This window comes from Panthera leo, chromosome B3 (genome assembly GCF_018350215.1).
Source record: "Panthera leo isolate Ple1 chromosome B3, P.leo_Ple1_pat1.1, whole genome shotgun sequence".
NCBI lineage: Eukaryota > Metazoa > Chordata > Mammalia > Carnivora > Felidae > Panthera > Panthera leo.
In genome coordinates this window covers 63,140,152-63,154,428 of record NC_056684.1, presented here as the reverse complement: position 1 = coordinate 63,154,428, position 14,277 = coordinate 63,140,152, and the positions used below count along the sequence as shown (strand labels likewise).

The window sequence follows — 14,277 nt, the reverse complement described above, 5'->3', positions numbered from 1 at the left end:
AGGCAAGGAGCCTGGCACCCCTGCTCTTCATACTCCCAGCAAAACGAAGCTTGGCTGGCAGGTTGCTGAAAATGAAGAGACCAAGTTTGTAGACAGAGCACTTTTTTTCTGGTGAGCTGGACCACCTACCCACCCCCCATTCTCCAAGGAAATATATCCAGTACGTCACTTTTAGAGCAACTAATTCCCCCTACTATGTAAGATCGCTGGTTTATTGGATAATAACGATTATGAAAATCATTTTCATGGGGCATCTGGGTGGCTCAGTCTGCTGAGCATCAGACTTGATTTCGGCTTGGGTCATGATCTCACCACCGTGAGATTCAGCACCACCTCGGGCTCTGCACTGACAGAACAGAGCCTGCATGGGATTTTCTCTCCACTCTCTCTGCCCTTCCCCGCCCCCCACTCACACACACACATGTTCTCTCTCTCTCTCTCTCTCTCTCAAAATAAATAAACTTAAAAAAAAAGAAAATCATATGGATTTGCATGGTCTTCCCTATTTTCAGTTTGAAAGCCTATTTTTACTATGTTAGAGAGACAGACTGGGTCAAGGGAGGCCATGATGGGGTCAGAAGTCAAAGAGGCCATTAGCTAGTTAAATGCTTTAACCTGGGCCAGAGTCCAGATCAAGCCTCACCCATTGTAGGAGGTCACGTGAAAGATGAGTCAAATTAGATTAATTCAGTATAATGAAAACCTAAAGAACCTCTGTATGCCCACAGGGCTCCCCCTCTAGAAATATAAGCACTTCTCTTGACATCAACTTCCCAAATGAAGAAAGGGTAACCCTAGAACTCTATCTCTGGTATCTTCAACATGCATTTTCTGGGTGAGCTGTGGTCACTACAGGAGCTCATTTAAGGCCAGGTCAAGGGAGTACATCCAACAGGTGTCAGGAAAAATAAATGATCACCCAGTCCAGAAGGGCATGGAGGAGGCCATCTACAAGAGCTGAAACAAGGTGGAGATATGGCATGGCCTACCGGCCTTACACAGCTTTATCGATGGATTGAGTAAGATCTCCGGACTCTGACCATAAGTACTTCTTTCCAGAGACATGGGCCCTCAGTATGTGATCAGTGCCACATGCATCAGCTGCTCCAAGGACAGCTCCTCCTCGTGCTGTAAGAAGTATCTCACTATTGTAGCATTATCTGGGCCCTCCCTCCAATCAGAGAGAACACTCATCTGGACCCCACCCCCATAAGAGATACCCTTTAGAGACATGCGCAGCCCTAGGAACTGGAAAGGGAGCCTGAATATTTCCTTGAATGGACAAGAAGCTTCCTAGCAGCACAAGCAAGCCCAGAAACCAACCTGCACTGACATCAAAGTGCTCCATGTGACCGGATTCAGTTTAACCATCATCCAGATCTACATGCTTTCCTGATGCTGAACGGACCTAACACAGCTTGTGCTCCCCCAACAGCTGCAGATCCGGATATCACTACTGATGTCAATGCCACGTGTCACCGGTGAGCACATCACGTCCCCCTGGCCTGCCATCCACGACTTCTCTATTGCTGCTGAGGCGTGAGTTGCTAGCAAGGTGTGGTATGGTCAGCTGGCCACTCCTGAGCTTATGCAAACTGGATGTCCAGGTCGGCCCTTGGGGCAGACTTTGACCAAGAGGAGAGAGGATCCACTGACTAAAACCCTGTCCCCTCCTCCCTGTGGAAGGATGACCATGAAATGTAGTCACTATCATGGATTCTCTCTGAAGATAAGATCAGAGAGCATAAGATCAGACAAGCAGCTACACTTGCCAGGAAACAGCGGCCTGACAAATACTACATCTTGTACATTCCATCCTCCCTCCTTCTTTGTCTCGCTCCTTTTCCCCACTTCTTCTCTAGGGTTGCTTTCGCAAGTTATATGGGAGCATATCAGCTTTTGCCTCTGACTGTGCTGTTCCAGACTGAGACAGCCACAATATGCAAGAGCTCCCAAGTCCCAGCAGGTCTCTGGACGTGACGGGTTGAGCTGTACAGGGTGAGCCCGGGAGCACAGGGCCAAGAGCTCCACCTCAGTCTCTGCAAATTGGTCAAAGCCTCGCAGGGCAGTGCTAGCCTGGTACAGGGACCGCAGAGCTAGGGCCAGCACTGTCAAGGCCATAGGAAGAAAAGTGATGCCTCCTTGAGCCTCACGGCTTCACAGCTGGTTCTTACTGGCACTGCTGGACGAGAGCAGGAGGCCAAGAGGCTGCGTCAAAGGAGAAAAATCCTTTGGAGTCCTGGGAGGACTTCTGCCCAGGGCAGTCGGAGGTAGCATAGCTGGAGGGAGATTCTGACGTGGAGCTAAGGAGAGAAGGCCAAGGTCAATACCTTAGGTTTGAGCATCAAGATAAACAGAAGAGAAATGACAAACACCAGGTATAAAAGACGTGATGGTATGGTGTTCGGTAATAAGGCACATTTGCTACAAAAACAAGGCGTGCCTGCCTTCATTCCATGTGGGCAGAGTCCAAGACTAGGCCTGGGGTCTGAGGGAGTTAGGCAGGAGCAGACCCTACCATGTCAGCGTCCACTGAAGGGCTAGGGCAGTGTGCAAATAGGTGACGTTCCTCTATAGCTTAGATGTGCCTCAGCGTCCCTTCTCCACGTTGCTTTCCCGTGGCCATTTGTGTTCCAGTTGACAAGTTGTGTGTCCCTTAAGCTGCATGCCATCTTTTTGAAAAGATAGAAACCCCCAGATGGAAAGGAGGTACCCTGAACAACAGCGTGGAGCAGTAGACGGAGGGTGACGTTTCTAGGTTAAAATCCCAGGTCTCTCACTCCTCAGCTGTTCTGTACTGGACACATTACCCGGCCTCTCAAAGCCTCATATATATAATACATAATATATTATTTATATACTACATATTTATTTTATATATTATGTATATTATATTATGTTTAATATAATTATATATTATAATATATCTATTATTTATTTTTGAGAGCAAGAGAGACAGAGCACAAGCAGGGGAGAGGCAGAGAGACAGGGAGACACAGAATCCAAAACAGGCTCCAGGCTCTGAGCTGTCAGCACAGCCTGACGCGGGGCTCGAACTCACAGACCATGAGATCATGACCTGAGCCAGTCAAAGTTGGAGGCTTAACCGACTGAGCCACCCCAGCGTCCCTCAAAACCTCAAATTTCTAAACGGTAAAATATAAACTCTAACGACTAGCTGACTCCCGACTAGCGGTGAGGAATCCTCACAACTAACGGTTTGCAATGAGCATGAGATACTGTGTGTGAAGCCAGCACCCTGCCTGATGCAGAGTAAACAGAGTTCCAGGGAAAGCCACCACATAGATAGTAGCTCTAGGCTTCAATTTGAGGAGCCGACTGCAGTAAGTGGCTAAGTGACACCTCTAGGAAGTCAGAGACTGAAGTCTGCACGTTGCACTTGCGAATTCCAAGTTCCGTTGGCCCCTACCTTTGAGGGTGTCTCTGGGAAATCAGGAATGGGGCTTCGCAAATCATCTAACAACAGTTTGCAGTGCGTCAATTGTCATGCGTACTCCAGGGATTAGTGTGGGGACTACAGCGGCCATTAGATGCTGGGAGAGGTCACCCAAGAAGGACAGATCGGAGTATGAATCTCAGCCATCCAGGCAGGAAGTTTTCCACTGCAGGGCAGACCCTATTAAGTCTTCAGTACCAGAGAGTAATACAGTGACCATAAAGGAGCTGGTTTCCAGGTACTTTTATCTTTGTTTGAAATAATCAATGTCAGGGCTCATGATGAGTCGTGAAGAACAGGGATATAGGGGAAGTGGGTTTGTCCCTTGCTTCCTGTGCGACACACACACAGAGGCACACACAGGACAACCCCCTCCCCTTCGCCAACCCCCTCTTTTTCCTGCCCTCTTCCCTAAGTTACCCTAAGATCTCATGCTGCCCCCTCAGCCCTCTCCACCTGGGCACAGCCCCCTCAAAAAGCGTCCTCGATTCCAAACCTTTTCAAATGTCCTATTGCCCTCACATCAAAACCTACCTATCCCAAGATGCGTTCCCTCATTACTCTCCCTAAGACTGAGCAATCCAGGTCATTGTGTGACCTTCCTAAGGGACAAGCTCGAATTTTACAGGAGCCTCTCCAAATCAGAATGACTTCATCAAAGGAGTGATACTAAGAATGGGAATGGGGGTCTGTAGGAGGCTGGTAGAAAGTTACGTGGGAGACACCATTTTTAGCACCCTCGAATCAGGTCACAAAGTTAGGCCTGGGTGAGTTCTATAAATGATTGGTCCTGTCAAATCTCATCAGATCTGCTTTTCCTCTTGGGTATGAACCTAGCGCCAGAGAGTTAACTCCACGTTTAACTTGCTAATCAAGGAGAGCTTTTTCTGGTCACCAACAGGCGACCTGTAGCTTTTCCCAGGATTGAGCAAGTGCTCTTGAAGCTTTACCCTGTCTAGACATGTATCCGAAACATCTAATTACAGCTGTACATTCTGTAGAGCACACAAAGCCCCACGTTATTACATAAACATGAAGCTCTCTCTTAATATTGCCGCTCAGTGAACTGTCCTTTTACATTTGCCAATCTGGAAGTGAAGCTATGCTACCACTGAGAATAAGGATAATTTACTGTGAACAATAACTTCCAAGTTTTGCTGTGACCCAAACTGTGGGAGTTAAATTCTCTACAAATCAAACAAAAAAGCCATTTGGCAAGCCATTTGGATCCGAATTCAGAAAGATCTAAATAGCTTGATGTATATTCTCTCTTAAATGGTGCACTTAATTTTCCCTTCCACAGAGCCAGAGGCTTGACGGCAGAGATAACGCTTTCCACCTGGTCCGCTGGTTGTCGGCCCCCGTGTTAGGCAGGGGTCCGGACCAGCTTGGTCATTAGCTGCACTGGGCTTGGGCCATGCAGTGGACAGGGTTTACAGTCCTGGACGATCCACCATATGCCAGGAACGCTGATACACATTATCCCATTTCATTTTCCCAGTTCCCCAACGGGAGGAACTGGGAAAGCATTCTCTACGTCAAACAGACAAGGAAGATAAGGCTCAGAGAAATTAAATGTCTTGGTCCAAGGCCCAGAACTAATAAAAAAATGAAGCCAGATTATAAAGCTAAGGCTTTTCCTACTCCTGTCTTCACACAGATGCTCAGAAGAGCTGATTAGCTTCCATTTTCCGGGGCGGGGAGCACTCTGGCAGCAGCGTGGGTCCATGACAAGCCCTTTCACTGTATTTCACCTCTGAAAATGCGATACAGCAGAGCAGCCTAATAGCCAGAATTGCCTCCGCAAAAGTAATTCATAAACGCAAGGCCGAAGTGTGAACAAGAGGCCCTCTCCAGTGAGTCACAGCTGCCCTCTGCACTCCCAAACCTGGACTGCCAGGGTACATCAGCACAGCACCCTCTGTGTCTGCCTTCCCTGATGGATGCAAATTTCGCAAGGCTGGAATCAGGTCCTCCTCATCTCTGTGTCCCCCGGCCTGTCATGTAAGATGGACACACAAGGCAAAAGTTATTTGGCTACACGAAAACTTCCTTGGGTGTCCCGCCACCTTCTGCAGGGGCGACATGCTCCTATAAACCAAACTCCGGGTCTTCCTCTGTGCCCTTAATAGCCAGTGGTCCTAGAATGTGGGCCAGTCCCTCTTCTCTCCCATGAATCCTGCTCCTGCTGGGCCCCGCTCTCCCCACACAGCCTTGGAAGGAGATGGTTTAACCAACTGATGAGCCTTCACTTATGATTTGAGCAGACCAGATTAATGATACTTTAATTCCTGAAGAGTTTCTTAACATTTCAGATCCCAACAAGGAGAGACAGACAAATTGGTCAAAGGGAGGAGATACTTCTGGTACTCTCCATCTCTCCCTCCACAGGCAACAACCACCAGACTTGTGTGCAAAGATGATGCTAACAAGGATTCTCCCCCCGCCAACACCCCACCAACTTTGTGCCCACTGACCAAGGAAAAATGCTTCAGATTCATGAAAATTCCAAGTGCAATCAAAAGCCTGTATTGGGGGCCTTTTGCTGTGATAGTCACTAGAAGTCTGACATAGAGGTTTTATTTGGTCTGCCACGGAAATAGAACAAATACTAATCGGTCTTTTTGGTTAGGTTTAATTATGGAAAACTACTCACGCGCTTATAGAAGAGGGCTTCACAAGGATGCAGAAAACCATTTCTTTCCATAAGTGTCCATAGGGAAAGAGCCTTCTCAAAAGGTTCTTTATCAGTAAATAAATACCTCAAATAAACAAGCCAAAGTAGGGTCCCTACCTTTTATGGGACATAAATCATAATCATGTCACATTAACAGTCTCTCTTTCGATTTCCAGTGATGAGCTACGAAGGGCTCTGGTCTCTGCACCGGGTGAGGTGCTGAGTCACTCATTTTGAATGGAATGTGGATCGTATCAAGACTGACAAGTACGATCGATGTTCAGAGCAGTGGTGTTGTTGGAAGCATCGCCTAATTAAATATGCTAAAATATTTTGGTTCAAGAAATAGAAAAGAAAGCAGTAAGAACTTTAAACCTTTGTGCTTTCTGATTTCATAATATAGAAAATACTATCTCTGGAAGTGAGACAAAATAACGACCAGTCTTTATTTTCTTCTAATCAAATTTCAAATTAATGTTTTAACTTCAGGTATGCAGGGTACAAACACAATTTCCCCTAAATCACTTACCACTTAATAGCGATTAATTTAAGTATGACAGGCTGAAAAATACAAAATGTATAAAAACAAAAACACAGAGAGAAATGGATTCAGAGAAGTGCTTCCACTGGCTGGATGTAAATTCCCAAACTATAATCACTATTTTAAAAAATTTTTTTTAATGTTTATTTATTTTTGAGACAGAGAGAGACAGAGCTTGAGCAGGGGAGGGACAGAGAGACAGAGAGGGAGACACAGGATCTGAAGCAGGCTCCAGGCTCCGAGCTGTTAGCACAGAGCCTGATTCGGGGCTCGAACTCATGAACCACGAAATCATGACCTGAGCTGAAGTCGGCCGCTTAACTGACTGAGCCACCCAGGTGCCCCTAATCACTATTTTTTAATGTCCAAAATCTTCCCCACATAGACTATCCTTATAAAATGCCTAAACAATTGATTAAACTTAATCAATCTAGGTTTTTATTATTAGTAAAATGTATTGTTTAGATGAATTCACTAGTTAATAACTAAGCCAGTTAACTTTTTCATAACTTGTTAAAATTAATTGTGCATTTATAAGTTACCCTAAATCTGTCATTCCATAGCATAATTACTGTGTTATAACCAACTTACCATATTAAAACTAACAACATGTGACAGGAATGCCAGTGGAGATGAAAATCTAAATGTTTTTAATAACTCTAATAAATATATGAAATGGAAGATTCATTGGAGGTTTTAATATTGTTTCAAAACTGAAACCATAGCATGTTTTCAATCTAATTTATTTCAACATACATTTCATATTTAAGTGCTAGATATTAAAATGTCAGATCAGCTGAAACTCTCAAGTTTGTTACCACCTATGCCCTCTCCAGCTACCACTCCACTTCTTAAAATGGTCTTACCGTCATCAGATCCCTCTCTATCTTCTGTTAAGCCCACTCCAAACAGGACCTAGTCACTAAGCCACACTGAAACTGCTCTTGTCCAGGGAACCAATGTCCTCCCCAGGTCTGAAACAGCAGTCAGTTCCCAGTCCCCATCTCTCAAGACCCCAAGCAGCATATGACATAGCTGATGACTCTCTCCTGATTTTCTTCCTTCTTCACTAGCTGCTCCTCCTCAATCTCATCAGCCAATTTTTTCTCATTTTCCCAACCTTGTGGATGGATGCCCCAAAGCTCAGTCCTTGGATGGGTTCTCTTTTCTACTTACTCACACTACCGTGGTGATCTCATGCATCTATACAGGGCTGACTCCCAAATCTATAGCTCTCGCTTGGACTGCTCCACTAACTTCAAACCGATCGATACCCCATTTCCTATTTAACATGTCCACTTAGATATGAAATACACACCTGAAATTTAACATGTCCAAAACCAAATCCCCGATCTTACCCTTAACCTCGCTCCTCCCAAAGTCTTCATTACAGTTAATAGCAGCTCCAGCTTTCCGGTTGCTTGGGTGAGAAACATGGAGCCATCCCTGGCTCCTTTCTTTCTCTCTCATGCCATACCTATATATCAGTATACTATATCTGCAAATCTTTTTTGTTCTACCTCCAAATATATCCAGAATCTAATTCATTCCCACTTCCTCCGTGCTACCGCCCTTACTCATTATCATTTTTCACCAGATTGCTACATAGCCTCCAAGCTACTCTTTCTGCTTCCCTTTGTTGCCCTACTGAGTTTTCTCAACCCAAGATGATCATATTAAAAATGTATGTTAAGGGGCGCCTGGGTGGCTCAGTCGGTTAAGTGTTCGACTTCGGCTCAGGTCATGATCCCACAGTCCATGGGTTCGAGCCCCGCGTCGGGCTCTGGGCTGACAGCTCAGAGCCTGGAGCCTGTTTCAGATTCTGTGTCTCCCTCTCTCTCTGCCCCTCCCCTGTTCATGCTCTTTCTCTGTCTCAAAAATAAATAAATGTTAAAAACAAATTTTTTTTTTAATGTAAGTTAAATCACTGGCTGCTTTCCTGCTGAGAATCTTCCAGTGGTCCCCAGCTCCTTCAAAGTAAAAGTCAAACTTCTTGGGGGTTTGGCTCCCCTAACCACCTCTCAGTCCTTATTGCCTGCATCCCTCACCATTCACTCCCTCCCACCAAGCTCACTGCCTTGAGGTCCCTTGAATCTGATGGGCATGCTCCTGTCTTAGGCCCTTTGCCCTTGCTTTTCATCCTCCTGAAACGCTTTTACTCAGACATCTTTATGACTCGTTCCCTCATCTCTTTCAAGCATTGGTTCAAACGTCATCTCACCGAGCCCTTCCCTGACCTCCCTACGTAAAAGTACAACAGCGTCCACCTGTTCTTGCACCTCATATAAGGCTTCCTTGCTTTATTTCTCTCCATACATAGCACTTGTCCCTTTCCACACACTCCCCAATTCACTGGTTTGTTGCCTAACTCCTCCCACTAGAAGGCAAGCTCCACGGGACAGAGATTTTGACTAATCATGTCACTACTCTCTCCCCAGAGCCCAGAAAAGCATTTGACCTAGTAGGAACTTAACAAAGACTTGGTTAATAGATGAAATCATTTTTCTTGGAGTTACGTGCTGCACGTGTATGTGCATCTTTTTTTTATTCTCTGGTAAAATTTTATCTCCCACCTGATGAGTAAGATTTGCACTATTTAGAATCCTTGCTCGAATAATTTCTTAAATCATTTTTTCTTGCCTTTAGTATCATATAGTAGTGTCACAAACCAATATGCTTCTTTTGACAGTTTAGTGTTTTAAAATTCTTCTTTAATGCCTTTACGAGGAATATGTATATTTCTCTAATCACCCAGAACAAGCTTTCTCTCTATGGTCTTACCCTCATCCATTTCATACCTTTTATATACCCTTCCTGGTCTCTGAAGGAATTTCACTTGGCAACACCTGCATAAAGCATATTATAGATTTCATAAACAGCCCCACGTCCAAATGCAGCCTTCTACTTTTTTTTAATGTTTGTTTATTTTTCAGATAGAGAGTGCCAGTGGGGGAGAGGCAGAGAGAGGAGGACAGAGGACCCAAAGCAGCTCTGCACTGACAGCAGCAGGCCTGATGCAGGGCTCAAACTCATGAACCACAAGATCATGACCTCAGCTGAAGTCGGACGCTCAACCAACAGCTACCCAGGTACTGCCCCCCAACGCCCTGCAGCCTTCTACTTGAATTTATCCAGGAATTCCATTTTTTGCCCAAGACGCATAACTTTCTTACTACGTTTCCCTTTATTCATTTTCATCACCACATTAGCATCTGACCCTTCAGGACTATTTCTTACAACAAAATAAAACATCTACAATATGGTGAGCATCACTGTGTCAGGACGAAGGACCGAGAATGGAGCTTCACTGTTGCATGGATGCTGGGAGACCATCTAGATTATTTGTTTCCTTCCTGCTAGCACACAGGTATCTTATACCAGGACATCAGTAGTATCTGCTATATCCTACTCTCCAGGTCCTATTAGCATGTCACAATATATTGGACTAGAACAGTGCCCTGGGTGATGGCCAACAAACTTGTAGACAAAATGGTGACATTGAGCCACTGCCTAAGGCAAAGCCGTGAATATATTCTGCTGCTCCTACCAGATAAAAACAAACTGTTTTCTCTGCTTATTTGCCTGGAGGAAAAAAGCATGTGTCAGATTTAAAAAATTATAGCAAATATTGAGTCATATCTTGAGTTGCTCTAGTAAAGAGATTGTATCCTGAACAGAGCAAGCGTCTACTAATCTCTGTAAGGTCTTACTATTTCTTTTTCCCCAGTTACTCTAATAAATGTGCTCAGGTCTGTTTTGCAGGACTCTGTCTGGCAAGTTCTTGACCCTGCTTACATTTTTTTTTAATGTTTATTTATTTTTGAGAGAGAGAGAGAGACAGAGCATGAACAGGGGAGGGGCAGAGAGAGAGGGAGACACAGAATCTGAAACAGGCTCCAGGCTCTGAGCTGTCAGCCCAGAGCCCGACACGGGGCTCGAACTCACGGACCGTGAGATCATGACCTGAGCCGAAGTCGGACGCTTAACTGAGCAAGCCACCCAGGCGCCCCTGACCCTGCTTACATTTAAAGGATGTTGGACTTGGGGCACCTGGGCGACTCAGTTGGTTAAGTGTCCGACTCTTTTTTTAATGAATTTTTTAATGTTTATTTATTTTTGAGAAAGAGAGAGACAGATTGTGAGCAGGGGAAGGGCAGAGAGAAGTAGAAACACAGAATCTGAAGCAGGCTCCAGGCTCTGAGCTGTCAGCACAGAGCCTGGCACAGGGCTCGAGTTCACAAGCCATGAGATCATGACCTGAGCAGAAGTCAGAAGTGTCCAACTCTTGATTTCAGCTCAGGTCATGATCTCATGGTTTGTGGGTTCAAGCCTTGCATCAGGTTCTGTGCTGACAACACGGAGCCTGCTTAGGGTTCTCTCTCTCTTCCTCTCTCTCTGCCCACCCCCTGCTCATGTGTGCACACGCTCTCTTTCTCTCTCTCTCTCTCTCTCTCTCTCTCTCTCTCTCTCTCAAAATAAATAAATAAACTTAAAAAAATTTCTTTGGGGTGCCTGGGTGGCTCAGTCAGTTAAGCATCTGACTTCAGCTCAGGTCATGATCTCGCCGTTACTGAGGTCAAGCCCTGCATCGGGCTCTGTGCAGACAGCTCCAAGCCTGGAGCCTGCTTCAGATTCTGAGTCTCCCTCTCTCTCGCTGCCCCTTCTCTCTCTCTCTCTCTCTCTCTCTCTCTCTCTCTCTCTCTCTCTCTCAAAAATAAATAAGCATTAAAAAAATTTTTTAATTAAATAAAAAAATAAAGGATGTTGGGCTTATGAATTAATCTCTTTCTGGGAATTAGGTGAGGGGCTATGATTTCCTAAACAGGCTAAACTCAAGCATGTTTGCCAGAAGATCCAGAGTTTGGGGTTGTAAAAATCAAGTCGCATAACTAAGTGCCTATCTATTTCACTCACAGGGATCTCATTATCAATGGCCATTTCTAAAGACCCCCTGCTGGTCATTCCAATGAAAACACCTGTCCTTCTGCCTGTCATGGTGGCCAAGCTGCGTACCTTGTCTTGTGATGGTGAGGTGCTCCTACTGAGGCTCCGTCATCCCGGGACCCTAATATCCCTAGTACCATCAGAGACTCCCACTCCAACTTGAGCATCTTCCATTAGCAACCCTGGCCTACAGAGATGGCCACTCAGTTTTCCCAAGGATGTCCCTAGGCCCCTCATCACTGTATCTCTCAAGTCCTTATTGAAGAGAGTTTCATTAAGATCCTCTCAAGGGATATAGTTAAAATATGGGGTTCAATCCCCATGATACATCCCCTCCAACAATCTTATCTCCCTGAGTATTTGAATTCCTTGTTTCTGCAGTCTGTAAAGGAATTTCTAGCATCTCAGTGGGATTCAAGTCCAAGTTGTGGTCAACCAATCAAGGAAACAAGCAGAATCAGTGCCACCCATTCATGCCAGTACACTAAATCCACGACCTCTGGCTGAGTGCTCCCAAAGCAGTAAATTCAACCCATCTAAAATTCTATTCTTCTTTCTCAGGCATAGAATCTTCAAAATCCATTCTCAGATATGTTTCCCAGATTTTTTCAATATTAATTCGCAAAATCTTGCAATCATTTACAACCATAAGCCTCTTCCTAGCTCTGACTTGGTCACTGGCATTTTCAGGTATGCTGGGATCCAAGTTCATGGGGCGTAAGGGGCATAAGGAAAACTGACTTTGTCATGCAACTCCTTCCCGTGACAGAAAATTCAATCAAGGCAGGAATACCCTCATCGGAGAGGGCAGAGATGCTGCATCAGCTGGCAAGGGTAGGCTTCATGACCCTGGGGATCCAGGGTGCCCTAAGTTTACCCTACCATTCCCCTGTTCTAGTTCTCAGGGTCCTACTTTTTCTCTCTAAATGCCCAAACTTCAACATAAAGGATCTGGCTGTGAATTCAACTGACACTCCAATTTGGGCAAGCCACATTTGGCTTTTGACCTTTTCAACCCTGAATGACAAAAAATATGAAATACTTTTTAGTGCAGTCACAGCAAAGTCCCTAGTTTGTAATCCATGCTTAGAGAAAAAAATTTACGAATCTGAGGTCATATTCTTTCTTTAAGCTGCTCAACACCGTTAGATGCAGCTATCACATCAGTCCAGCCCTTCAAATCCTCAGCCCTCCACAATGTATGGAAGCTCCCACCTGGTTCCCAAAAGCCTCTTGTCTTCAATGAGTACTTCTTTCTAGAAGTTCACAGCAAATATGCTGATTTGCCACTTTATGTTATGGCGTGCAAGAGTCTCATCCCTTGTGTGGCTGCACTTCTCACTACCTTCAGCTCCAACTAAGCCAGACAACCAGTCCCAGCCCCACTCCCCTCATTCCTCTGTGGTTCCATTTCCTGCAGCCATTCCCGGTGTCAAATTTCATACCAATCAGCTTTCTTGGTTGCAAATAATAGAAATAACAAAACTGAGACCGGCTGCTTCAAGCAGAAATCAAATTAACTGAAACAATGTTAGCTATTCTCACATAATCACTGAGAAGGCTAGAGAAGGGCTCTGGAAAACAATCAGGAACAATAGGAGGCTACCAACCACAACCAAATTCACCAGGCATGGTTCCAGGCTGTGACCTCCTCCGGACCACTCAGCTAGCTGAGTTAACTAACTGACCAACATCACACCACCAGAGACAGGATGTCACTTCTGGAATTGCTGCCACCACTGCCTCAGGAAACGGACATTTCTATCACCACTGCTGACACTGAGTGGATTCTCCATGCTCCCTGGCCCATCCCTTAGTTCAGAGTGGGTATGCATGATAGGCTGGGTGTAGCCTACGTCCTGTGGCAAAGGCTGCTGGGAAACTGAATCGTGGGGCTTCCCAGATTCTATGATGAGAGACAAGACCTGAATCCTGCTCAGATTCGCAAAGTGGGGAATTTCCCAAACAAGGAGAGAGGAATCATATGCCAGCCAAACAGATTTTTTAAAAAACAAATATAAGTATCCCCTACAAGTATCTTCTTTGTATTATGAGCAAACATCACTACAACAAAAGAAGGTAGATTTTTATGTGACCCAAAGTTGGAAATTTTCCATGCTAAGGGGAAAACAGTGTTGCAAAAGTTTCATTTACCTGTGGGTGTTTGGCATTTATGAAAAAGAAAAATGTCTCATGGTGAAGAAAAAGAAAGCTGGTAGAAAAAAAAAATCAAAGTTCCCTTGAGCTTAACTACGCAAATTAGAAGATCTGGAAATAATGCTCTTGACCCCTCATTCTTTTGTCAGGTCTCACTAAGGGTGATTCATGAAAAGTATTTCAAAAATCTACTAATATTTTCTCAAGGATGTTTTAAAATTTCACAAGGAGCTACAGGAAAATATTTGCTATCAATTTGTTATGGATATGAATATCAAGGAAGAGAAAATTCTGATAATAATTTGGTTCTCCACTTCCCTTTAAACGTGTTTAAAGCACACTATAGCAGAGCACATTAAAGCAATTTGCCCTCCAAGAAGTACAATTAAGAGTAGAAATAACAGAGCAAAAACGGAGAACCAGAAATCTTACTGGAGAAGCAGAGGAGGAAATAGGTGACAGAGCAAATGAATTGGTGAGCACTTGGGTGATTATACATTG

General features: G+C 44.8%; 1 protein-coding gene across 7 annotated transcripts in view; it reads right to left on the bottom strand.

Moving 5' to 3' along the window:
* Positions 1–14,277, bottom strand: part of FSIP1 (fibrous sheath interacting protein 1) — a 208,818-nt gene that overhangs the window by 33,934 nt on the left and 160,607 nt on the right. The window lies entirely within an intron of this gene.